Source organism: Petaurus breviceps, unplaced genomic scaffold (assembly GCF_028583685.1).
Source record: "Petaurus breviceps papuanus isolate PSGF00001 unplaced genomic scaffold, PetGlider_PUasm1.0 90594, whole genome shotgun sequence".
NCBI lineage: Eukaryota > Metazoa > Chordata > Mammalia > Diprotodontia > Petauridae > Petaurus > Petaurus breviceps.
The window spans coordinates 4,046,093-4,071,707 of NW_027187281.1; the positions used below are offsets into that span (position 1 = coordinate 4,046,093).

The window sequence follows — 25,615 nt, forward strand, 5'->3', positions numbered from 1 at the left end:
CTCTCTCTCTCTCTCTCTCTCTCTCTCTCTCTCTCTCTCTCTCTCTCCATCTCTCTGCCTCTCTCTGTCTCTCTTTCTCCCTCTGTCTCATCTCTGTCTCTCTCTCTTTCTCTCTCTCCTATCTCTTTCTCTGTCTGTCTGTCTGTCTCTGTGTCTCTCTCCCTCTCTCGGAAGGTGGGGTGGGGAGGGGCACCCTATGCCTAGCCCCCTAATCCTCCCATATTATCTCCCTACTTCAGTCACTTTCCCTACAATTCCCATACAACCCAGAAGAATAGGGTGCCAAGTCAGCTGGCAATAAATAAAGTCCTGCCCGTTGCCATATAAGGTGAGTTCAGTGCTACTTTAATAACAGTATATGCTCAGCTTTACAAACTGTATATCATGTACACTTTATAATCAGTGGCTAATTATACAGTGAGATGGCTGTAATTACCCCCATTTTGATAGCAGAAGTGGAGGCAGAGAGCTACAGTAATCTTCTTAAAGCCAGTGAATAACAGCAAGAAAATCAGGAAATCCAAGAATTCTGACTCACCTTTTCCTTCAATTCCTATGAAGGAACCCAGAAAACTAACTGCTTAAGTAATCCCCAAGTTCAACCAGTCCACTTCTCTTTCTCTACCACCCGACTACAGTATGGTGAAGCCATCTCCAGCACCATCAATTTTACATTGAGTGTCCAGAATTGAAATTCACCTCACCAGACATTCCTGACATTTCAAGAACAGTCATTACTGTCTATGAGTAAATAGTGATTCTGCTTTCAGGACATTGTTCATCTTTAATCCTTATTTCTCTTTCGGTTTTTCTTTATTTTTCTTTTTGTGAACTGAAAAAGCAGACTGTGGAGGGACTTTCCATTCTGGTCACTGATAAGAGCCTAGGCAGAACCATCTCTGGAGCAGAGCATGCACATTGCTTTCCTGATAACAGGAGGAAGGCACCCATATGGTGACCTTTCAAATTTCGAAGTGAAACGTGGCTAGGCTGATTTTATTCTTCTGCCATGCTGGCATTTTACAACTTACATCTGTCAGTACTGACTTTAACATTTTAGAAATATAGGCCTGAACTAAAAACTGGAAATATGGTGGTGGCCCATCAGTTAGGGAATGGTTGAATAAATCATGATATATGTTTATACTGAAATGTTATTGCCCTATGAAAAGGGATAAATATGAGGAATTCAGAGAAATATGGGAGGATTAGAAAGAACTGATTCGGGGTGAAGAAAGTATAACCAAGAGAGTAATATAAATAATGACTACAACAACACACACACACAAAACCAAAATAGCATTGAAATGTAGCTGAACATCAGATTGATTTCAAGGTCCATGCTTGGTCCTGAAGAACTAATGAGCTAATGATGCACTTATCTTCTCTCAGAAGAAAGGTAGGGGACATAGAGTTTTATTTTATTATTTATTTGTTATAAAGGATGACTCAATGGAAAGAGGTATTATTTGGGTATGATGTTGGTTTTAAAAGTAAAAGTTTCAGTTCTGGACATCCAGTGGAAAATTGTGTTTAATCCCTATTTCCCCTGGAGAAGCCCTCACAATGAGCAGTAATGACACTGGCCTTGAGGGAGACAAAGGTTGAATAAAGGGCTTGCTTGAGCAGATAATTAACAACCAAGTTTTTAAACCACTTAGACTTACATTATCTGGTTAATAAGGACATTTATATGTGTCAGTAAACTCCAGTAGCTCCCTATTGGTTCCAGGAACCAATACAAAACACTCTGGCATTCAAAGCCCCTTCATAACCCAGACCTCTCCTTTCCAGTCTTTGTACATCTTAATTCCTGACACATACTCTTTGATCTAATAACACTGACTTCCTGCTGTTTGGTGAAAAAGACACTCCATCTCTTGACTCCAGGCATTTTTTTTGATTGTCCTCCTTACCTGGAACATTTTCCCTTGTTAACTCTGCCTACTGCCTTCCTTTAAGTCCCAATTAAAATCCCATCTTTTACAGGAAGCCTTTCCTAACTCCTTTTAATTCTACTGCCTTCCCTGTGTTCATTATTTCATATCCATCCTGTATATAACTTGCTTTGTAAATATTTGTTTCCGTGTTATCTCCTCCATCATATTTTAAGCTCCTAGAGGGCAGGAACTATCTTTTGCCTCTTTGTATTCCCAGCACTTAGCATAGTACTTGGTACATAGTAGGTGCTTAATAAATGTCTTGATTACTTATAAGTCAGATTGAGAATTCCTGCATGAACTTGTCCACAATTTCCTTTTTTGATAGACAAGCCCAAAACTACTGAGCATCATTTATAAAGTTTATAAGTATAAAGGGCTTCCTCATCCCTTCCAAGTTTTAGTAGATGGCTTTATGAGTGCTGTATTACTCTTCCTCTCCTCAAAAGCCATATATACACATATAGATTAATTACCTAATGATCACCTCACCTTCTGGTGATAAGCCTCTCCAAATTTTGCTGCACTTTCCTTTGATGATGGTCCATAGCCAGTTTCAGACTCAAAACTTTGCAACATGGTAATACTGGCCAGAGACTGAGTTTTGAAGACATAGCTTTTGAGAATCCAGTGTCACCTCCAAACCAGCATGAAGCACTGGAATTGACCAATATTATTATTTTACCCTTTTCCCAATGCATCTGAATTAGTCCTCTTTTTTGGTTTGGTTTGGTTTCTTGTGTTTGACTTCTTAAAAGAAAAACACATTCTAGAAGCAGCCATGATGTGATAGTGTAGAAGGAATATTGGCCTAGAAACCTATAGGAAGATTTAGTCTTTTACCTACCTTGTGTGACCTTGGTCAATTCACTTAACCACTCTTCCTGGATTTCCTCTCCTGCAAAATGACGAAATTAGATAGATGATCTCTGCAGTGCCTGCTGGCTCAACATTCTATAATTTTCTAAGACCAGAGGCAAAAGAATGAGTGTTGCAAATCCTCAAAGTTATTCTTAGCTGACAGTCACTCATGAGTGGGACACCAGTCTTATGATTAATATCATATTAGAAATCATGGAGATTGTATATTATATAGTATCATAGAGAACAGATATGGAATTCACCTGTTCTCTACCCTTTATTTTACATATATGCAGAAATTGAGGCCCAGAAACTTCAAATAATTTGCCCAAGGTCACACAGTTATTCAATGGAAGAATTAGGACAAGAACTGTGCCTCCCACACCTATCCACCATCTCCCAATCAAGGACAGTTTTCATTCTGTCACACAGTGGCTGTAAGCTTTTTAAAAACTCAGAGTTACAGGGACAAATGGATCAGAGAGCTTATACTTGGCAAATTGAGACATGGGCAAGGGTTAGACAGATTGTGAATTTCATAATGAATAAATTTAAAAAATTCTTAAGAGTATTCAATGAGGGTATCAATCTAAGTTAATTAACTTGGGGAAGAGTATAATGCAGCTAGAAAATTGGGGAATTTATACTAAATTTAAGATATGCGTGGGGAACTATTTGCCTCCTACACAAAAGTTCTGATTGAAAGTAAAAACCCTTTCTTGCAACTGAGTTGGGAGAATTGATTCAAATTCTGGAGGTCTAAAATTAAAATTTATCCATATACACTGAACAGATCAAAGTATTGACAGCAGGAAGTGACTAATTGGAACAGAGATCTTTACCCATGCAGAGCAGTGAAGACATTTCATTACGATGTAGGAACTTGTAATGAGAATTCTGGCACATCTCCAGGTAATTAAACACTTCTTTAGGGGAAAGCAGGCAGCGCTATAGCAGTGACAAAATGGCCCAGCCAGAAGTCTGATGTCTTTGCTCTTTGTTACTTTGTGAGAACTACTTAGGAGGTCTTTGCACCTAAGGGGAGAATGGGGGGAGAAGAGGGGCAGTAAGGCAGAGACTCAACTTATTCTCTATTGATTTTTCTGCTTTTTCTATGTAGATCAGGGCTCTGGGAATAATTAACCCTCAAAGAATGTAGTAATTTCTCAATAAACATTATTTTTGAGGGCCCAATGTGTCTTGAGGGCCCACTGAAGGCAAAACACAATTCAAAGTCATGGGGAATACAAGAAAGCATAACCTTTGGTTAATGGGTAAATTCTGCAAATTTAAAGTGTTTAGTTAAAGTAGTTGTTTATAAATGCAGTGCTTTAAAATAGTCTTAGAGATCTCTTAAAATATTCTGCAAAGATCCTGGGTTGAATTAGTAGTTTCTATTTCAGCTGAATTATGGTTTGGGCTTGTGAGTTTTTTATAAGCTCTGGGTCCCAAGATTTATAGGGATAGCTGTATAATAAGATGAACCAAGATATGTTGGAGCCATCCATAACAATATCAGTTAGACAGCTGATTTAGAAAACTAAAAGCAAAGGACTTTGAACCAATAAATACTAGAGATATTTTCTTCTAAGACAAAACCAACTTTACTATTTTGTCAGTTGCTGGTTTCAATATCTTTTTTTTGGTGAAGAAATTAAACTAATTCTACACTTTTTGATCAAGTCCAGCTGACAGCAAATTTTCTTTATTTTTTTTAAATGAAACTGAGTATGAACTTTTATTTTATGATGCCTAAAAGTAAGAAGTCAGGATTTAGAGCTGAAAGGGATCTTAGAGATCACTAAGTCCAAACCTCCTCATTTTACAGATGAGAAAACTGAGATGGAGTGACTTGACCAAAGTCACACAGATTTTAAGTGAGACAGGAAGGATTTGAGTTTAGGCTCCCCGGTTCTTTCCACTGCATCTCACTACCTCCCATTCATAGTACAGAGGTCATATTGTTTTGTGAATAGATGTCTACCCATTTAGATACCTTCTCTGTGCCTCTATTTTCTCTACAAAACAAATTTTGGATAATCTCATTTAACTGTGTTCCTTTCCTTCCTTCCCTCCCTCTCTTCCTTTCTTTACTTCTTCCCTCCTTTTTTTCCTCTCTCTCTCCCTCTCTTTTCCTCTCTCTCTCCCTCCCTCCTTCCTCTCTTTCCTTCTTCCCTCCCTTACCTCTTTTCCACTCTTCTCCCCTACCTCCCTTCCTTTCCTCCCTCCCTCTCTCCCTTACTTCCTTCTTCCCATCCTCCTTCCCTTCTCCATTCCTCTCTCCCTCCCTCTTTCCTTCCTTCCTTCCTTCCTTCCTTCCTTCCTTCCTTCCTTCCTTCCTTCTCTCCTTTCCTCTTTCTCCCTTTCAAAGATAACCATTTCAGTTCTCTGCTTGCCCAGGTATTGGACAGCTACATATGCACAACAAATAAAAAGACTTTTCTGACTATGCCCACCAAAACCAATGAAGAAAAAAGCATGGAAGGTGATGATGAAAGAAGTAGTTACAAAGGCAGGAATGCTGTTTTCAGGACCTTCTCATCAGCCAAGCCCTTTGCTTCTGTTACACACTGCTCTGCTATTCAGTAGTAATTTACTTCAAACTTATTTCTATTTCATATAATAGATAGAAACACATGACCTTGAACTTCAGATACAAATAAAAATGTACTAAAATAATCTATGATATTTTATATGGAGCTATTTGAATGCGAGTGCCTCTGTGTGTTATGGAAAATTAAGTGTGATTCACCTTAGCCTCATCTGAAATTTGAAGCCATAGTCCATCAGCTAGTCTCATGGGGACTTGCTTGGTCTCCTGGTTGTGGTTTTCTCCTTTGTTGATCAGTGCATCAACTGTCCTTGTACTGCTGAGGTAGTATAAAATCAATGAAGACTTTTAGCCTGGTATCTCCAGTGAGGATCATTGGCTGTCTGTAGGATTTTCCTATTACAGGCTGGGACATGACCTTGGTCTTCTTCAGGCTAGCTGCCAGATCATATCTCTTTATTGCCTCGAATCTCTGCCATGACTAGGATATTTGTGCCCAGGGAGCACAATCATTGCCATGTAATAGTGAACTGTCTTAATTTTCAGGGGCTTAGGAAAATGAGAGAATGACATGGAAGGCTTTGAAGAGTTAAAAAGTATGATTGAACCAGGAGGGAACATTATGCTTATTTGTTTTAAACAGTACCAAGCATAGCACAATGCCCGAATAGGCACTTAAACATTTTTGATGATCAAGGACTCTTAAAGACATTTTCAGCCCATTAAATTTCACTGACTATAGCATATTCTAACAGCTTCAAGTTTCTTGTTATGGCCTTAGCATGGCTTTGTAAAGCATACGGGACAATAACAAAACCTGTTCCATCAGCTGACTTTACTCCTTTAATGGGAAGTGGTTCCAATATGGTGTTTTCCACTGACCCAATTGGCCATATTCAGAAGAGTGCATATGTAAGTACAAACTGGAAGAATGCAAAAGATGGAAAATTCAAATTTAGGATTCTTCTGGCAATACGGAACCACATTCTATGGTCTGTATATTATAAGAAAACTGCTGAACCTTCACTGATTTTTAAAAAATACCCCAAAGTTGGGGGGTTTTAATCTTAGGCTCAGTTATTAACTTCACTTTTTCATTTTCTGACTTTGTCATGTTTATATTCTCAAGCTGAAAGATGCTAGGTTTTTTTTTTCTTTTGGGGGGGGTGAAGTGGGGCTAAATTTGATTCTGTCACATTATATCTTCCCTCCATATGTGAAGCTTACATTGAATTTCCTTGAGGGAGAGAGAGAGACAGAGAGACAGAGAGAGAGAGACAGAGAGAGAGACAGAGAGAGAGAGAGACAGAGAGACAGAGAGAGAGACAGAGAGAGAGAGAAAGAGAAGAGAGAGAGAGAGAGAGGAAAAATGAGAAGGAAAAAGAATGAGAAAAGAAAAGAGGAAAGGAAAAAAGAAAAGTGAGAAGAAAAGAAGGAAAAGAAAAAAAATAGAAATGTTGAGAATAGTTTTCCTTTCTAACTCTCCTACATAGAAGAGTCCCTAAAGTGTCCTAAGAACTCAACTGTAAAATTTTTCAAATATGTATTCTCAACTGTGTCATTTAAAGATTCATAAATTTAAAACCTAAATGTGTGCTTTTGTTCTTGTCCTCAGCAGTGATTATCACATGGCCAAGCTTCAGTTTGTTTGAATTAAAAGAGTATATAAAAAAGTAATTTATGTTTTTGAAGCTTTTTTTTAACTTCTTGGTAATACAAACACCTTCATTTTTTCATTAGTTTACACTTCGAATTATATCTCTGGGCTAAGTTCAATTATTATAAAATGTTAAAAAATATTTCCGAGTACATTCATACTTGAGGAAAAATTAGTCTGGAAGTGATGTGAAGGATGAAGAAGAACAGAGACTGAGGCAGAAAGACTAGTTAAGAAGCTACTTAAACAGTCTAAGCATGTGGTAATGAGATCCTGTATTGTGGAAGCAGTTGAGACAGAAAGACAGACAGATAGACAGATAGCCAGAGACAGATTCAGAGAGGCAGAGAGAGAGGAGGTCAGATGTGATGCATATGGCCATTTAGAATTTACACTGATTATGTAGATTGGATTATATATTCATTGAGGACAGAATGTCCAGGACCAAAGGGGTGCCAATTCAACTAAATAGGGAGTTGGGATGGTTAATATTCTAATGGCATAAAAGTTCATTGCCTTGAAGGATGTTGTGCATAAGAAAAGCTGTCATTGACCCACTGATGCTGTCCCCTCCATGGTATTAGCTAAGGATGGCAGTATGGGGCAGTGGAAAGATCTGTAACATGGAAGCCAAAGGAACACTTAATATCTGTGTGACCTAAAAATCTGTGTTGTCTAAACAAGTCACTTCCTTTGTCTGGGTCTAAGTTTTTGGTGTCTGTAAAATGTGGTGTTTGGGAAGATAGACCAGTCCCTAGATGACCTGTAAGATTCTTTCCAGGTCTAAACCTATATTTCCTGATCACCTTTTGATCCAGGCTCTTCAATTATGTCCCACCATTGCCCCCTCTCTTCCCCTTTCCTAACTCTGATTGTTTCCAGTTCTTTGATGAATTGTTTCAGTCTTGCCTTACTCTCTGTGACCCCATTTGTGGTTTTCTTGGCAAAGATACTGAAGTGGTTTGCCATTTCTTTCTCCATCTCATTTTACAGATGAGGAATTGAGGCAGACAGGGTTAAGTGACTCACCCTGGGTCACACAGCTAGTGTTTGAGGTCAAATTTGAACTCAGGCCCTCCTGACTCCAAGACTGGCATTCTATGCACTGAGTCACCACCTAGCTGCCCTTTTAGTTCTTAATTACCATAAAAAGTGATGCTCTGAATATTTTAGTATATGTTGGATATTTTCTTCTTGTTTTTGCCCTCCTCGGGGCATACAACTGCCATTGGTTTGAAACTACCCATTATCATTCTGAAGAAGAGTGTATCTTCATTGTGTTGAGTTCAAGAGAGACAGGGTAGCGGTAGTGAGATGTAGTGAAGGGTATCATGGAGAGTTATGGTTCCACTTCCACTGAGATTTTCTATTCTTCTAGGTTTTTTAGTTAGTTCAGTCATATGCCTAAAGAATATATGGTCTGTATTTGCTTCAAGAAAGTGTCATCTAATTGTGCTGCTGATGCAGTCTGTTCAGGGCTATGAGAGTAGTCACCTAGAAGACCAGAGCAGTGGTGATCACTAGGGAATGTGCCTGCCAGGGATGCCTCCTGGCCTCCAGGCTAAGCTGTTAACTGCCTATCTGAGTCACCTCTTACTTACTTAGGTACTCCCCTCCCTTTAGGGCAAGTAGCTTCTTCCTAGGCCTCAAATACTGACTCGAACCCATCCTCTCCAGAAAGCCTTCCATGACTAATCTCACCCTGATTATTCCTTTACTCAGAGTACCAGCCACATGTATCTATTAGCTTATGCTGTATTAATTTGCCCTTTTTGAATTGGTGTTCTGTAAAAATGAATTCCTTTCACATGTATTTGGTCTCTCCAATTCCATTGTAAATTCTTTGATAGCAAAGAATATTTGTTCCGAACTCATTCAGAGCTCCCCCTACAGTACTCTGTACAACAGTCACTCATAAAGGTTATTGATCTGATTTTTCGTGTATTCATTCATTCAATTAGCATTCATTTAATAAATGTTTACTGAGTGCCTTTTCTCTGTGAACACCATTCTTGTTTCTTTGTTCCTCTTGTTCTCTTTCATTCTATTCTTTCAAGCTTCTTTTTGTATGTTAACCTAGTCCTTCTAGTTCCTAGACTTTCTCTTGTCTTTTATTTTACTTTAGAGGTTCTTAATTTCCTCCCATTCACTCATTCTATTTACATGTTCATTAGACTGTGAGCTCTTTGGGTGCAAAGACTGTCTTTTACTTCTTTTTGTATCCCTAATGCTTAGCACAGTGTGTCATACACAGTAGGTACTTAATACATGTTTCCTAATTGATTGATTTATTGATCTATTGATTGCCACTGGGAATTTAAAAGTTCACATGAAGTACGTAGGCAGTAATTAAAAGCTAAAACATTTCCCTTAGCGTGCAAGTATTCTTTGTTTCCTTAAAACCTGGTTTTGTAATCCCTTTTATAAAATATTGCCCTTCTTTAATGTAAAGATTGGAAACAAATCTCTTATTACAATCATCATCACATCCTGACGACCAGTAGCCAATGGATCTGAGAACTGGTCCTAGATGTAGTCACTTATAAGTTCTCTGGGTTTTAATTTTCTCATCTGTAAAATAAGAAAAATGAATGACATGATCACTAAGTTCATCTTCAGCTAAACAATTCTGTGATGGTCATCCCCTGCAATGGCAACAAACATTTGTCTATCATCTTTGTTCATAGGGCCCTGGGTTCAGGTACATGAAGTCGATGGCTGAACCACAAGGTGGGGTCAGAGCTGGACCAAGAGAACCCTGCTATGATGAGTGGGGTCATGGCTCTGAAACAGCTGGCCAGTGAGAGAACTTTTTGCTAGTAATCAGAAGTGTGGATAGCCAGGAGTCAGCTTTAAGTAGTATCCAAGTGACTTGCGTTGAATTGTTTTTCAATACAAACGTTTTATTGATATCCTTTAAAAAAAATCTGTTATTTCCAGATGATTGTTGTTCTCTATTTCTAATTGAATTCACTTCTGGAATAGAAAATACAATTAAAACTGACACATCAGCTATGTCTAACACCCTCTGCTCTACCACCTCTTTACAAAGAAGGAGGTAAATGTGTACAGCGGAGAGAGTGGTGGACTTGGAGAATCTACCATGTTTCCCCGATAATAAGACCTATCCCGAAAATAAGCCCTCCCCTTACTGTGTAAGATTCCTCTAAAATAAGCCCTCCCCCGAAAATAAGCCCTATTGAGATTGCTACTGTAGTGAAGGTGATCCCCTGCGCTAGACGCTACATTACGGTACCCTCTGTATGCACCGTCCCCCCCCCCCACTGGGTGAAACGCACGCCGCGCTCCGAGCTGCATCCAGTCAGAGCTGCAGCAGTGAGCGCGTCATCTTGTTCTTTATTGAATTCATTATTGAATAAAGGTACATTTTTTTGTTCACATTTACCTGTTTATTAAAATTGCTGTCAATGTTCATTAAAATAAGCCCTCCCCTGAAAATAAGCCCTCTGGTGTTTTTCTGTCCAAAAAAATAATAAGACAATGTCTTATTATCAGGGAAACACGGTAGGTTCAAATCCTGGCTTTGTTACTTATTACCCATGTGACCTTAGGCATATCACCTAACCTATATGGGCCTTAGTTTCCTCATCTGTAAAATGAAGAGAGTGAATTAGATATCCTCCATGGGTCCTTCCAACTCTAAATCAGTGATGCTATGATTCTAAGATTAATCACTTCAATGAATAAGGATTTCTTTTTTTTTTTTCAGTGAATACTGTTTTTCAAAGAAAATGCTCTCTGAGATGGTAGTAAAGTGGGGCTGGAGGTAATCTCACTGGTTCTACTAACCTACTTAACTTTTATCAGGAGAGTTGGATCTGATCAATGTTTTTACCGACCATATAGGGGAAAAAATGTGCATTTCCTTAATAATATTTGAAATGAGTTGGCAAATGCAGTCTAAGCTGAGATGAGATTAAAGATGAATTGAAAGATGTCTTAGCCTGCCAAGATGTGAGGTCAGACCCTTAGATCTTTTTGTTCTTGTTACAATTGGTGACATTACTGAAGGGGAACGCTGGATAAGGTGATCTCTTTTATTTTAGACAGTAAGCTATTCATTAGAAACACAGTGTTCTTAACAGAGGCAGCCATTGCAGGGAAGTGAAGGACAGAATCATTTTTTAAAGTATCTCTGTGGTTTTAAATGTTTTTTTTCTGTGGTCTGATAATGATCCTGAGACCTGCACTGGCTACTGAATGTTACCTCTATTAGGGTTTGGAAGAAGAGAAGGAGTGAAAGAACTTTGAAGAATTTAAGTAGAGGATTTTATTTAGTTTCTCGAGCTCAGCCTGAATTTTCCTTTGAAAGAATCAACAGAGACCTTTTAAAAGTATGTGGACCCTAATGACTATAGGGAAAGATTCAAGTAGTTTCTCTGATAGGTAGTACCATGTTTTTTTTAGTCAATTTTTTAGTGAGTTCATCCCCTTTCTTCCTGATTTAATTGAAGTAGTCCCCCTCATATATGGGTCCTTTAGAAAAACTACCCTAGGTTCTAGGCCTTTGGTGGGCCTATATCCACTCAAAAGCCCTCACCTTAGGGGCCCTCACCAATTAGATCATTGCTATCTGACTGTCAGATAGTAGTCCAAACTACAGTAGTCCAAACAAAAGACGTCTTAGTAAATAGAATAACAAATAAGGTACTCTACCCCCATCCGATTGTAGTTCCCTATACCGTTTAAATCATAGATCTGGACCCCAAAAAAGGATGTGGTAGGGAATAACACACAATGATAACCATAATGCGTAATACATGATAAATATATCAGTGCAGTGAAAAACAAAGAGCTATGTGATAAATATTATTAAGGAAATGCATTTTTTTCTTTATGCAATAATAAATGAAAATATCATCCATTGTTACTGATAAAGGTAAAAAGCTATCAAAATCAAAGAAACTTCCTCTAGTCCTAAGACCATCAATGGCTTAATGAGGTTTTTATTTAAAAACTATATTTGTTACCAATATGGTCAATCTCAGCAGAGAGGTAGTAGATTATAGGTTGTCAGACATAGTGTGTTGATTTACCTTAATGTGTAATACTTTGTTTATAAGGGGAGATTCTATTGGAGCAATCACGGAGAAATACAGAAGAGAATGTCATTGCTACTAGAGAGACTAGGGAACACTTCATGAAGAAGGTGGCATTTGAGTAATCATTTAAAGGACAGGTAGTAATTCATCCAGTGAATAGTGGGGAAAGGGACATTGGATACAACAAGCAATGGTGGAAGGGGATAGTAATAGTCCAGGCTGCAGTGAAGAATGGTTGTACTAGTAAGGTGACAATGGGAATCCTTTTAAAGGAGGAGAAAAATGTAATAGCTGTTGTGGAGATGGAATTGAAAGGACTTGGTAAGTGATTGGATATGAGAAAGCAAAGAGTCAAAGCTAATGCCAAGGTTACAGATGTGAGGGATTAGGCGAATGGTGTGACAAAATAGGTAGGAATAGAGAAGTTAGAAGGAGGATCAAAGAGATCTAGTAAGATAATGGGGTGAGAGGTAACATAAGAACCCAGCTCCCAAATACCCCTCATAAGAAGGGAGATAAAGATGTTTCCAAATAAAAAGGGGAAAGTTGAAAAGAAGGGAAGGAATCATTGAGTCTCAAAAAAGAATAGACTCTCAGACAAGGAAAAGGAAGTGATAAAGAAATAAATAAATGGGAGGGAGGGGGAATCCTCTAACATAATGAATAAATATTACAGATTAAAAGCTTGAAGAGAAGTTACCAGAAGGAAAAAAATAATTAGTTAACTTCAATAGCAGCCTAGAAATATAGCCAAAATCAGAATGGGACACAACTGATTGGGTTTTAATCACTTCAAAGAAAAATAAGCAATACACATTTGTAAAGAAGGATTTATCATCAATTAGAAAGGAAGAGGACAAAAGGATAACAAAAATCAACAACATAAAGATATTAAGAAAAATATGAATAAAAACATGGAATCAGTGAGAAATAAAATTATTTTGCTAAAAGGTAGATAGGCAAATGATAGAATAAGAATCAAAGTTAGATCAAAAGATAAATCAACTCAGAAAATTCTTGAAAAGGAATTCTTGAAGTAACTTTCAAACACTCCTTAGCTTGGGCTGGGGAAGAACTTACCTTTGTGGAGGTATGACTTCCTTTCTTAGCAACTTACTTTCTCCTTCACAAGGATGGAGGTTTCTTAGTAAATTACTCCCCTGTAGGAGCATGGCTTTCCTTTAAAGCCTATCATGACAAAATGACCATCCTTCCTGATCTTATTTAGCCATTTACTCCTCTGAAATTGATTAGTCTTATTCAAATCAGGTTTACAGTTTTTATTGATTTATTGTGCTAATTCAATCTGATTTTGTCTGACAAAGGTGTCAGGGTATAGAGCATCTTGTTGATTATATTAATTGGGGTTAAAGGGCATGGGATACCACTCTCACAGATAGTTGACGTTTACATAATATTTCACATAAAATTATTTCATTTGATCCTCACAATAACCTTGTGTGAGAAGCAATGTGATATAGTGGATAGAGAATTATCCTCCCAGTCAGAAAGATCTAAGTTCAAATAATGCCTCTGAAACCTACTGCCTGTGTAGTCCTAGGCAAGTGTCTTAAACTCTCAGTGTTCTAGTCAATTGTAAAACTGTAAGTTGCAGAAACAGTAGCAATTTGTAGAGGGTGCTTCTTCACCTGGTAATTCCCTAAATCCAGTGATATCATGGGCCCAGTATCTATTCCTAAAAACTTCACGTGAAATGGATTAATCATTATTCCATATTTACAAGATGAGGAAACTGGGACTCAGAAAGATTAAGTAATTTGCCCAAAGGTTATAAATGTCAAAAGAAGGACTTCAGTTGAAGTCTTTCCTACCTCTAAATTCAGAAGTCTTTCCTTCGTATCAGGTCAATTGTATTGGCTTGGCCAACATCTTCCACATCTCATAGAGGGATCCTAGGGTAATGAAGAAACCGATTGTTGCTTTTCTTGAGGAGGTTCATTGTCCACAGCAGGGAAGCAGGTTTGTTGTTGTTGGTGGTGGTGGTGACACTGTTATCATTGTTATTTTAAGAGAAGTCAAAGGTGAGTACAGGCTCTGGGAATCCCCTTGAACTCTGATTGAATCGTCCCATTAGATGAGGCATTTGCATGAGGCCATAGGCTTTTCATTGTGGCTCTGCCCAAACCTTTGTTACTAGCTTGGCCCTCCACTGTACTTCCCACCCTTGAGCCTATCAAAATATCTATACCCAAATCAACTGTTACCTGAGCTCATTAACTCCTCCTGAAGACCCTCCCCAAACTCATTACTGGAGTCTGACCTCATCTGACTCCTCCTGAAGACCCTCCCCAAACTCCTCCTCTAGACCACCCCTAGATTCCTCCCACAATCTTTCTGTATATAAAAACCCTTCTTGCTCCATGTGGCATGAGAGCACCATAGAATTTTCTAGCACAGGCTTTGTGTCCAATATAAGGAACTTTAAATAAACTTTGCTTTTCTTTGGCTGAGAGAAGACTTGAGTCGAATTCACTCTGCAGGACCCAGCATGTTGATATTTTGTGGTCTTGAGCAACCCTAAATCTGACCCTCAACATTTTATAGGTAACTTCTTCAAAAGGTTCATAGGCTCATAGCTCTATGACTAGAGCTAGTCCATCCTTCTCATTTCACAGATGTGGAAATGGAGGCTCATTGAAGCTCAGTGACTTGCAGGTCATGGGGGCAGAGGTAGAATTTGAACCTAGGGTCTCTGACATGAGAGTCAATGTTCTTGCCATTGTACCCCACTGCCTCCAATTTCTAAGACTTTCACTGATATTTCTGTCCATTCCTCCCAACAAAGTAAGCTAATCAGTCAATAAGCATTTCTTAGGCACTTCTATACCAGGAACTGTGCTAAGGGTGGGGATAGAAAAGAAGACCAAATAGTCCTTGCTTTCATGGAACTCATTCTAATGGAGAAGAAAACATATACATAACTGGGTTAAAGCTATATTCAGAGCAAGGAAGACAATTTAGGAGGGAGAAGTAGTAACACCTAGGAGGGACTAAGAAGGGCCTCCTGAGAAAGGAGAGTTTTGAGCTAAGTCCTGAAGGAAGCCAGGGAAACTCAGACATAGAGGTGAGGGACCAGAGCACTTCAGGCATGGAGAATAGACAGGAAAAAGGCACAGAGATAGGAAATGCTATCATGTTTGAGGAACTGCAAGTGGATCAGCATTGATGGATCAAAGAATTCATGGAGGAGAGTAAAGTATGAGAACACTGGAAAGGTAGGAAGGGGCCAGGTTATGAAAGACTTTTAAATGTCAAACACAGGAGTTTATATTTGATCCTGAAGGCAATAGGGAGCCACTGGAGAGCATTGGGCAGGGGGACAAAATTATTAGATTTACTCTTTAGAAAAAAATAACCTTGGTTTCTGGGTGGAGTTAAGGAGAGAATTGAGGTAGAGAGACCAGTTAGAAGGCTAGAGCAATAATCCAGACAAGAGATGGTGAGGATTTTGAACTAGGGTCATGGCTGTCGAATAGAGAGAAAGGGATATATATGAGGGATATTATGAGAATAGAAATGACCAGACTGGATGGATGAAAGAGAATGAAGAGTCAAGGATGACACCAAGGTTGTGAGTCAGGGTAAATGGGAGAATAATGGTGTCCTGAAGAATAATAGAGAAGCTTGAGAAAGTGGAGGATATGGAGGAAAAGATAATGGCAGCTGGGTAGTGTAGTAGATAGTGTCAGACTTAAAGTCAGGAAATCCTGAGTTCTAATCCTACCTCAGACACTTGCTAGCTAGACAAATCACTTAAATTTTCTTAGCCTTAGTTATTCCATTTATATGGGGGCAAGTAGGGGTAACAATAGCACTTATCTTACAGGCTTGTGAGAATCAAATAAAATAACATATGTAAAACACTTTGAAAAACCTTAAAGCATGATATAAATATTATCTATCATTATTTTTAATTTTTTAAATTATTATTAATGTTATTGATTATTAACATTATTAATACTAAGTTTGATATGCCTACAAGGCATCTATTTGAGATGTCTAAGAGGCAGTTGGTGATGTGTGGCTGTAGTTGAGTATATATATATAAATAACTCTGGGAATCATCCACATAGAGATGATAATCGAATTTATGGGAGCTGATAGATCACTAAGTGAGATAGTATAGAGAAAAAAAGAGAAAAGGCCCCAGAACTGAGCGCTGTGGGACTCCCATGGTTAGTGGATGTGATATAGATAAAACTCATCAATAAACATTTCCTTTACCACCCTCACAACCACCAGTCCACTTTTGTCCAATGAGACCCATCTCTCATAACTGGAACAGTTTATTTATATAGCTTACAGAGCCCTTTGTACTCACATTCACAGAATCACTGGATTTGAGAATTTGAGAGGGAGCATTTAGCCCAACCCACACACTAAAGGAATCTCCACTAAAACATACTTGACAAATGGTCCTCCAGCTTCTGTTTAAAGACCTCTAAGCAAGGCAGAACCCATCCTCTTGAAGAAACCCATTCTACCCATGACCAAACAAGAGAGAGAGAGCATTATGCAATGAAAAATGAATATTTTTTATTATATTAAATTTAAAAGCTTTTGCACAAGCAAAACCAATGCAGCCAAGATTAGAAGGAAAGCAGAAAGCTGGGAAACAATCTTTACAGCAAATGCTTCTGATAAAGGCCTCATTTCTCAAATATATAGAGAACTGAGTCAAAGTTATAAGAATACAAGCTATTCCTCAATGGATAAATGGTCAAAGACTATGAACAGGCAGTTTTCAGATGAAGAAATCAAAGCTATCTATAGGTATATGAAGAAGTGCCCTAAATCACTTTTGATTAGAGAAATGCAAATTAAAACAATTCTGAAGTTGTTACACCTATCAGATTGGCCAATATGACAAAAAAAGAAAATGATAAATGTTGAAGAGGATGTGGGAAGACTGGGACACTGGTGCATTGTTGATAGAGTTGTGAACTGATCCAACCATTCTGGTGAGCAATTTGGAACAATTTACCCAAAGGGCAACCAAATTGTACATACCCTTTGATCCAGCAATATCACTACTAGGTCTGTATCCCAAAGAGATCATAAAAAAGGGGGAAAGGACATATATGTGCAAAAATATTTATAAAAGCCCTTTTATGGTAGCAAAATATTAGAAATTGAGGGGAAGCCCATCAACAAGGGAATTGCTGAACAAGTTGTGGTATATGAATATAATGGAATATTATTGTGCAATAAGAAATGGTGAACAAGCAGATTTCAGAAAAACCTGGAAAGACTTGTATGAATTTATGCAGAACCAGGAAAACATTGTACACACTATCAATAACATTGTGTGATGATCAACAATGAATGACTCGGCCCTTCTCAGCAACACAATGATCCAAGACAAGTACAAAAGACTCACCAAGGAAAATGCTATCCACATTCAGATAAAGAACTGATAGACTTTAAATGCAGATTGAAGCAGACTTTCTTCACTCATTTTATTCTTTTTCATGTTTTTTCCTTTTGATCTTTTTCTTCTTTTACACAACTGTGACTAACATGGAAATATGTTTTACATGGTAACACATAATCTATATCAAATTACCTATCATTTTAGGAAGAGAAAAGAGGAATGAGAAAGGAAGAAAAATTTGGAACTGTAAGGGTTATGGGATTTAAAGATCTTCCATGCCCCGGTGGACTTGCTGACGTAGCAGGAAGGGGCGGAGCAAGAGGAAGCAGAAGCCAAGCTAGCGTTCCTGCGGTGGCTGGCGGTGGTGGCAACGGCGGCGGCAGCAGCAGAGGCAGTGGCAGCACGAAGCCCTTTTTGAGTTAGGACTGCTAAGGACTTTCTGCTAAGGACTCCGGCTGAGGACTGCCAGGGGCCGGAGCTGCTGGGAGCGCGCTTCCAGGATGCTGGGTGGTTGCTGTGCGTGGGGAGAGGAGGACCTTTGCCTGAGGTAGCCTGTTCTCTTTTAAAGGCTTGAAAATGTGGGTGCTTTCTACTTTATCTACCTGTGCCAATATCATAACTACTCTGATGGCTTTCACTTTCTGGTTTTGGGACTCAGTCTTTTGGTATCTTAATAAATTTTCTAGTTTATTTCCTCATATGGCAAACATGACCTATTTTGTAATGGATAATTATATCAGCATATTTGTAATCTCCATAGGCATTGTGAATATGGCATTGCTGATACAGGAACTCAAAATTGTATAAAAATGAATGCTAAAAATTGTCTTGACATGTAATTGGGGGAAAAATAAAACACCATTTTAAAAAGGAAAAAGAAATCCATTCTAGCTTCTGAGGAAGATAATGGGAAAAAGAAAGAAGTTAGCATTATCATTTGTTGTTGGTAAAGTTCCCTAGACTTTAAGTACATCATGTATGCCTAATACCTTCACCTGTCTATTCTTTCTCAATAGTCGTTAACATTATTTTTGTATGTAATGCAACCTTTCTAAACATAGTGGACCAATTTAGCAAATGAGCAAAGGACACCTTGGAGAGGGGAGAGCCTGGAGTTAGGGGAACAAAGTAGGAGCTTATTAGAGTACTCTAGGCAAGAGGTGAAGAGAGTTTGAACTAGAGTGGTGGCCATATGAGTGCAGAAGAGAGAAGAGGATGGATTCCCAAATTTTATAGAGGTGGAACTACAGAACATGGCAACTGATTAAACATGGGGGTTGAAAAGAGTCAAAGATGACACCAAGATTTTGATTAGGTGTCTGAGAGGATGGAATCATCAATAGAAATAGAGGCAAAGATGGGTGGAGGGGCAGACTTGATGACAGTAGGGATGGCAATAATAATGATTCACATTTCTGTAGCACTTTATCATTTGAAGAGCACATTCTTCACAAAAATGTCGCAGAAAATGACAAGCATTGTCAATACCATTTTACGATGAGACTCAGAGAAATTTAATGACCTGAGTGGAACTCAGACTTAGATCTCTGGCATTAAAATTCAGCACTTTCTTCATTGCATAACATATTGCCTTCAGGGGAGGATAATGAGTTCTATTTGGACATGTTGAATTTAGGTACCCTCAGAACATTCAGGTGGACATGGCCAGATCACAGTTGAAAATGTAGAACTGGAGAGATTGAGGTTAGATATAAAGATTTTTTAGTAACCCATGTAGAGTTTATACATGAAAACAGTGGAATGGATAAGCTCCCTGAGGGAGAGAATATAGAAAGAAGAGATGAGGAGCTGAGATCAAAGTCTTGTGTGTCACATACACTTAGGGAGGGAGAAAAGGAAACTGAAACAGCAGAAACCAGAAAGGAAGTCAGAAACTGGGAGAGTGCAATGTCAAAAAAGCCAAGGGAGAAGAAATTATTCAAAGAGGAAATAGTCAACAACAACAACAACAGAGAGATCAAGGAAAATGAGAGCTGAGAAGATGTCATTGGTGACCTTGAGAAGGCATGTCCTAAAGAAAATATTTTTTGCCTCATATTATGGCCATAAAAAATGGAAAAGGGAAAGACAAAATAGGAAATAAAGAAAAAGAAAAATCAAGGGAAGGAGAAAGAAAGAGAAGAAAATGGTTAAAGAGTTGGAAAGAGACAGAGATTCAGTAGGTTTTGAGTTGTATTAGACGTCAAATCCTAAGGTTCACTTGTTTCTTCCTCAAAGCATTATCTGTTGCCCTCTGCAATCCTGACCAGCTAGTGTTCTACTCTGACCAGCTCATCTTTTCTGATCCTTAACTTAGAGGATCTGTTTTGAATAAAATAATCAGAAGAGCCCATCTCTGTGGAAATTATTCTATGGGCTGAGAGTAGCAAAAACTAATCAATATTACTTCAACAGCCAGGTAAAATAAAATGGAAAGTGTACAGTATTTAAAGAATAGCTAGAAAGTGGAAGATTAGCGGCAACTCAGTTGGATTCTCTCAATATTCCCCTCCAAACAACTTTAGAATAACATCTCACATCAAATTTTGAAGCAGTAGAGCCAATAAAAAGTCAGGGTGAGACATTTTTCTGATTTAAGAAAACTTAGAAGGTTGGGGGAAAAGTCTGTGGCAATGGGGTATTGGTCTGTCTGGAGCCTACACACATGATAGCAGCAACAGCAGCAGCTGCAGCTTCAGGAGCTCTCAGCCCAGATATGGTAAGGTGGTTGGTCAACTGGTCAGAAAGAGATTATGGAGACCCTTTGCTGGCATTGAGTGTATCAGATTCTGATTAGCAATGGCATAAGCATTTCTGGGTCACAGTTCCAGCGTGGAGAGGAATGCTGGAGGTCAATCACAAGGGAGCAGGGACTCTGGTTACAGTTCCAAGGCAAAGAGTGTGCTAGTGCTTGTGGCTTCAGGGTACTGGGGGCTCTTCCTGGGTGAAGACCAGAATGCAGACCAGGAGTGCTCTACCAGGATCACACAATCTTGGAAGCACTGAAAACCCCTAACAACAGCTTTAAAAACAGCAGCTTGAAAAAGCCTGAAACTTAGGACAGTACTTCCCCACTGCCAGGTAAATAGAACACAACTGTAATATTAAAGTTGAATGTCAAGAAATAGATTGAAAAAATGAGCAAACATCAAAAAAAAGAATTTAACCATAAAAAGCTACTACAGTGGCAGGGAAGACCAAGACTTAAACTTAGGAAAAAAAAAATAATGTGAAAAAAAACCTCAAAAAAAATACTACCTTCTTGTAAACTAAAAGCAATCAAACAAATTAATAAAGACAAAAAAAGAAAAAAAAATACTACTTGGACTCAAGCCCAACAGGAATTCCTAGAAGAATTACAGAAAGAAATAAAAGTGGTAGAGGAAATTTGGGGAAAAAAATGAGAGTAATGCAAGAAAATTATGGAAAGAGAATTAGCAGCTTGGTAAAAGAGGCACAAAAAAAATCGAAGAAAATCACACCTTAAAAAACAGAATTGGTCTAATGGTAAAAGAAGGACAAAAATTCGCTGAAGAAAAGAAATCCTTAAAAAGCAGAATAAGCTAAATGGAAAAGGAATTACAAAATCTCACTGAAGAAAAGAATTCCTTTAAAATTAGAATTGAGCAAGTGGAAGCTAATGACTCCATAAGGCTTCAAGAAATAATAAAACAAAGCTAAAAGAGTGAAAAAATAGAAGAAAATATGAAAAATCTCATTGGAAAAACAACTGAACAGGAAAAGAGATTAAAGAAAGATAATTTAAGATTACTGGTCTACCTGAAAGCCATGGTCAAAGAAAGCCTAGACATCATATTTCAAGAAATTATCAAGGAAAACTGCCCTGATATCTGAGATTCAGAGAATAAAATAGAAATTGAAAGAATCTACCAATCCTTTCCTAAAAGAGATACCCAAGTGAAATCCCCTGGGAATATTATAGCCAAATTCCAGAACTCCCAGGTAAAAGAGAAAATACTTCAAATAGTCATAAAGGAACACTTCAAATATTGTGATGCCACAGTCAGGACAACATGAGATTTAGTGGCTTCCATGTTAAAGGAGCAGAGGATTTGAAATGTGATATTCCAAAAGGCAAATGAACTAGGATTACAATCCAGAATAACCTACCCAGCAAAACTGAGCATAATCCATCAGGGGCAAAAATGGATATGTAATGAAATAGAAGAAAAGACCAAAGCTAAATAGAAAATTTGACATCAAACAGAAGACTCAAGAAAAGCATAAAAAAGTAAATATGAAATAGTGATCATCAGGGACTCGATAAAGTTAAACTGCTTACATTTCTACATGTGAAAATGATACATGTAACTCCTAAAAACTCTATCATTATTAGAGCAGTTAAAAGGAATTTACAGAGACAGAGGGCATGAGTGTGTTATCAATTATGTTGGAATGATCTCCAAAAAAATAAATAAATAAAGGGTTGAGAAAAGGGGATGGGAGAGGTAGAATGGGGAAAATTTTCTCACATAAAAGAGGCATTCAAGGAAAACTTTTTACTGTAGAGGGGAAAATCAAGGGAGGTGTAGCAGCAATGGCTAAACCTCACTCTCATTGGAATTGGTACAGTGAGTCAAGAATATACATACACATTCAGTTATGTACAGAAATATAACTTAGCCAATAAGGAAAAGGAGAGAAAGGGGATAAGACAATGGGAGGTGGGAAATGATAAAAGGGAGAAAAGATTAAGGGAAGCAGTGGTTAAGAGCAAAATAGACTTTTAAGGAAGAATAGAATAAAAAGAGGAGGCAAAACAGGAGAAAATGGGATGGAGGGAAATACACAGTAATTATAACTGATTATGAATGAAATTATGAATGAAAGCTCAACCATGAAACAGAAGCAGACAGAAGAATGAGTTAGAAACCGGAATCCAACAATATGTTGTTTACAAGAGATACACTTGAAATAGAAAGACATACACAGAGTTAAAATAAAGGCCTGGAGCAGAATCTATTATGCTTCAGCTAATGTAAAATGTCAGGAGTAGCAATCATGATCTGAGACAAAAGAAAAGCAAAAATAGACCTAATTAAAAGAGATAATCAGGGTAACTACATTTTGCTAAAAGGTACCATATACAATGGAATAGTATCAGATTTTTTCCAGTAAGTTTCTCTGATAAAGATCTTATTTCTCAAATATATACTGTGTATAGAATTGAGCCAAATTGATAAAAATAAAAGCCATTCCTCAACTGATAAATGGGCAAAGAATATGAACAGGCAGTTTGGAGAAGAAATCAAAACTATCTCTAGTCACATAAAAAAATGCTCTAACTCACTATGGATTAAAGAACAAATTTAAAAAAATCTCTGAGGTACCTCACATCTACGAGAAATGACAAATGGTGGAGGGGATGAAGGAATAATAGGTACACTAATGAATTGTTGGTAGAATAGTGAACTGATCCAACCATTATGGAGAACAATTTGGAACTATGCTCAAAGTACTGTGTATACCCTTTTGACTCAGCAATACTACTACTAGGTCTGCACCCAGAGAGATCAAAGGAAAAAGAAAAAGACCCATATGTATAAACATATTGATAGCAGCTCTTTTCGTGATGGCAAAGAATTGGAAATTGAGGGGATGCTTATTAATTGGGGAATAACTAAACAAGTTGTGGCATATGATTGTGATGGAGTATTATTGTGCTATGGAAAATGAGGGGAATAGTTTCAGAAAAACATGACAAGACCTATATGAACTGATGCAAAGTGAAGTGAGAAGAACTGGGAGATTATTGTGCACAGTAATAGTAATGCTGTAATAATGACCAACTATGAAAGATTTGGCTACCCCGATCAATACAATGATCTAAGACACTTCCCAAGAACTCATGATAAAAAAGTGCTGTCCACTTTCAGAGAGAGAACTGATTATCTGTAAGTACAAATTGAAGTATAATTTTTTCACTTTAAAAAATTTTCTTGTTTTTAAAGAATATAGTTAATATGAAAATGTTTTGCATGATTTCACATGTATGATTGACATCATATTGCCTGCCTTTGCAGTGGGTGTGGGAAGGGGTAAGAGAGGGAGAGAATTTGGAACTCAAAATTTTAAAAGGAAAGAATGTTTAAAAATAATTAATAAAATTTTTAAAACATTTAAAAAATAAAAACATCTGCATTTTTAAGTTCAGATGTCTCAAAAATGAAGAAAAATTTATCAAAGTAGTCAAAGATATGAATCTATAATGGTAGATTCAGGTTCTAAGCAGCAAACATATTTATTTGTCACTTCCTGGTCATTTAGAAACCATGTTATCTATATACCAGTGGTTCTCCTTATCCCCCTCCCATCAGAAATGGGTTTCTGGACTCTATTAGGTGGATTTTTGTCTTATCTTGATTAGACCACCGAGTCACTTCCTGCCTCTTTCCAAACCATGCATTTGGTTTGGAATTTCACCATGCATCGACTTTCTTTCCTCCACCCCCAGCTTTTTTATGTGTTGTCTTCCCCTTTTAGAACATAAGTTCCTTGAGGGCAGGGACTTTCTTGCTTGCTTATATTTGTATCCTTAATACTTAGCACAGTTTCTGATATATAATGTACATTTAGAAAATGCTTTTTCATTCATTTATTCATTTATCCATTCATTCATTCATTGTGGGCAATGAAAGAAGGTAGCTCAGTATCTCTCCAAACATACTCCATAGATACTCACCTACATTTCATCTTAGCACTGAACACAGCTAGAGTTAGTCCAGTCCAAAAGATAGAGACATATGTGCCCTTTGTATAATTTTCATAGGGTTAGAGCAGAGACTTTTTCAGTATAATGGAGACCTTTTGTAGGTAATTCATGCTAAAATTCTTCCTCCTCTGACCCTAACTTCCTCCACAAACTGCCTTGGTATGTATATACCCTTTTTGGTCTTTCTGAAGCACTTTGGTGCTTGCCATGTGTTAATCATGAAGTGACTGCCCCAGGGATGGAGGAGAGCCTGGCTTCAGGCACCCCTCCCTCTCCTTATTGCAATCCTTAGCTTTCCTGGCTCTGGCCCCAGCAAGTCTTCAGGGACAGCTCCACCCCTTATGACTAGCCACCCCCTGACTAAAGCACTTCATGCTGTTTCCTGAGAGCACCTACATTCCTCCACATGCTTCATGCCCGTGTGACAGGTTTTCTCAGTCACTAATACTGATATTTCACAGAAAGGGTGGAATGTACTCAGGATCTCTACTGAGTTTCTTACGTAAGAGTCAATGACAATTTCAACACCAGAGAACCTCATATTGTTTTTGGTCAATGATTTGCATTGAACAGAAACAATATTGTCCTGTAGCCTCTAGTGGACATAATCTAGCTCCAGTGTATAAAGTAATTTATTTTCTGTCTAGCTGTCCAGTGGAATTTTTAAAGTTCAAAAACTTTCCTCTACATAAATGAGTTGAAATTTTCAGACAGAAATTTCCTTGGCAATCTGTTCAGGAAAGCCAAATCAGAGCATCGAAAAGCTTCTGACTCCTGGACATGGACGGAGAGGGAATAAATTCCTGTGGTTGGGGGCAGCTGGTTATTTTAAATGTGGATGAGAGTTGTAGCTGTGTTTCTTTATCCCATGCTTACTATAAATAGAATTCTTTTTTTCCCAGTTCATTTCCAGAGTCACAATTTCCTCCCAGAGTCTCTTGATGGGAGATTTGGGCACCCGCAGATTACCCCTCTTAGTTACCTTCCTTTCCTGTTGGTCACAGCCTTTTCCCCTTAGTAGCAAATAATCAAGTGTAATTTGTGCTCCCAGGTGACAATAATACATAGTAACCAAGAACTGAGGCCTCTTGCCTGGGCTTGCTTAGAAAACCACTATGAAGAGGAGAGCATAGTTACTCCTCGATGTGTGTCTTCTTCCAAATGATCAGGAAGCTCAAATCCCAGCAATTTAGTTCATGAAACTCCCATTGATCCTGGGCTTAGGTTTTGGGAGGGAGAAGGGAAAGGAGAAAAAAGAGGGGATAGTGGGAAAGGAAGAGACAAAAGACAAAAATAGAGAGAGAGGGAGACAGGAAGAAAGGCTTAGCTGGTTTGAGGGTGAGTAATAGTCTGAGGGCACACCCTGAGGTTCACTTGAGAGGATATAACCACCTATGTGTTTGAAGAACCAGGAT

General features: G+C 38.1%; 1 long non-coding RNA gene across 1 annotated transcript; it reads right to left on the minus strand.

Annotated features, from left to right (window-relative positions):
* Window positions 1-9,316: 9,316 nt before the first annotated feature.
* Window positions 9,317-24,428, minus strand: LOC138142548 (uncharacterized). The gene is made up of 3 exons (XR_011163459.1): window positions 24,171-24,428; window positions 13,905-14,081; window positions 9,317-9,580 (listed from the first exon to the last, which is right to left on the minus strand). It is a non-coding gene; the product is annotated as an uncharacterized lncRNA (long non-coding RNA).
* Window positions 24,429-25,615: the final 1,187 nt, after the last annotated feature.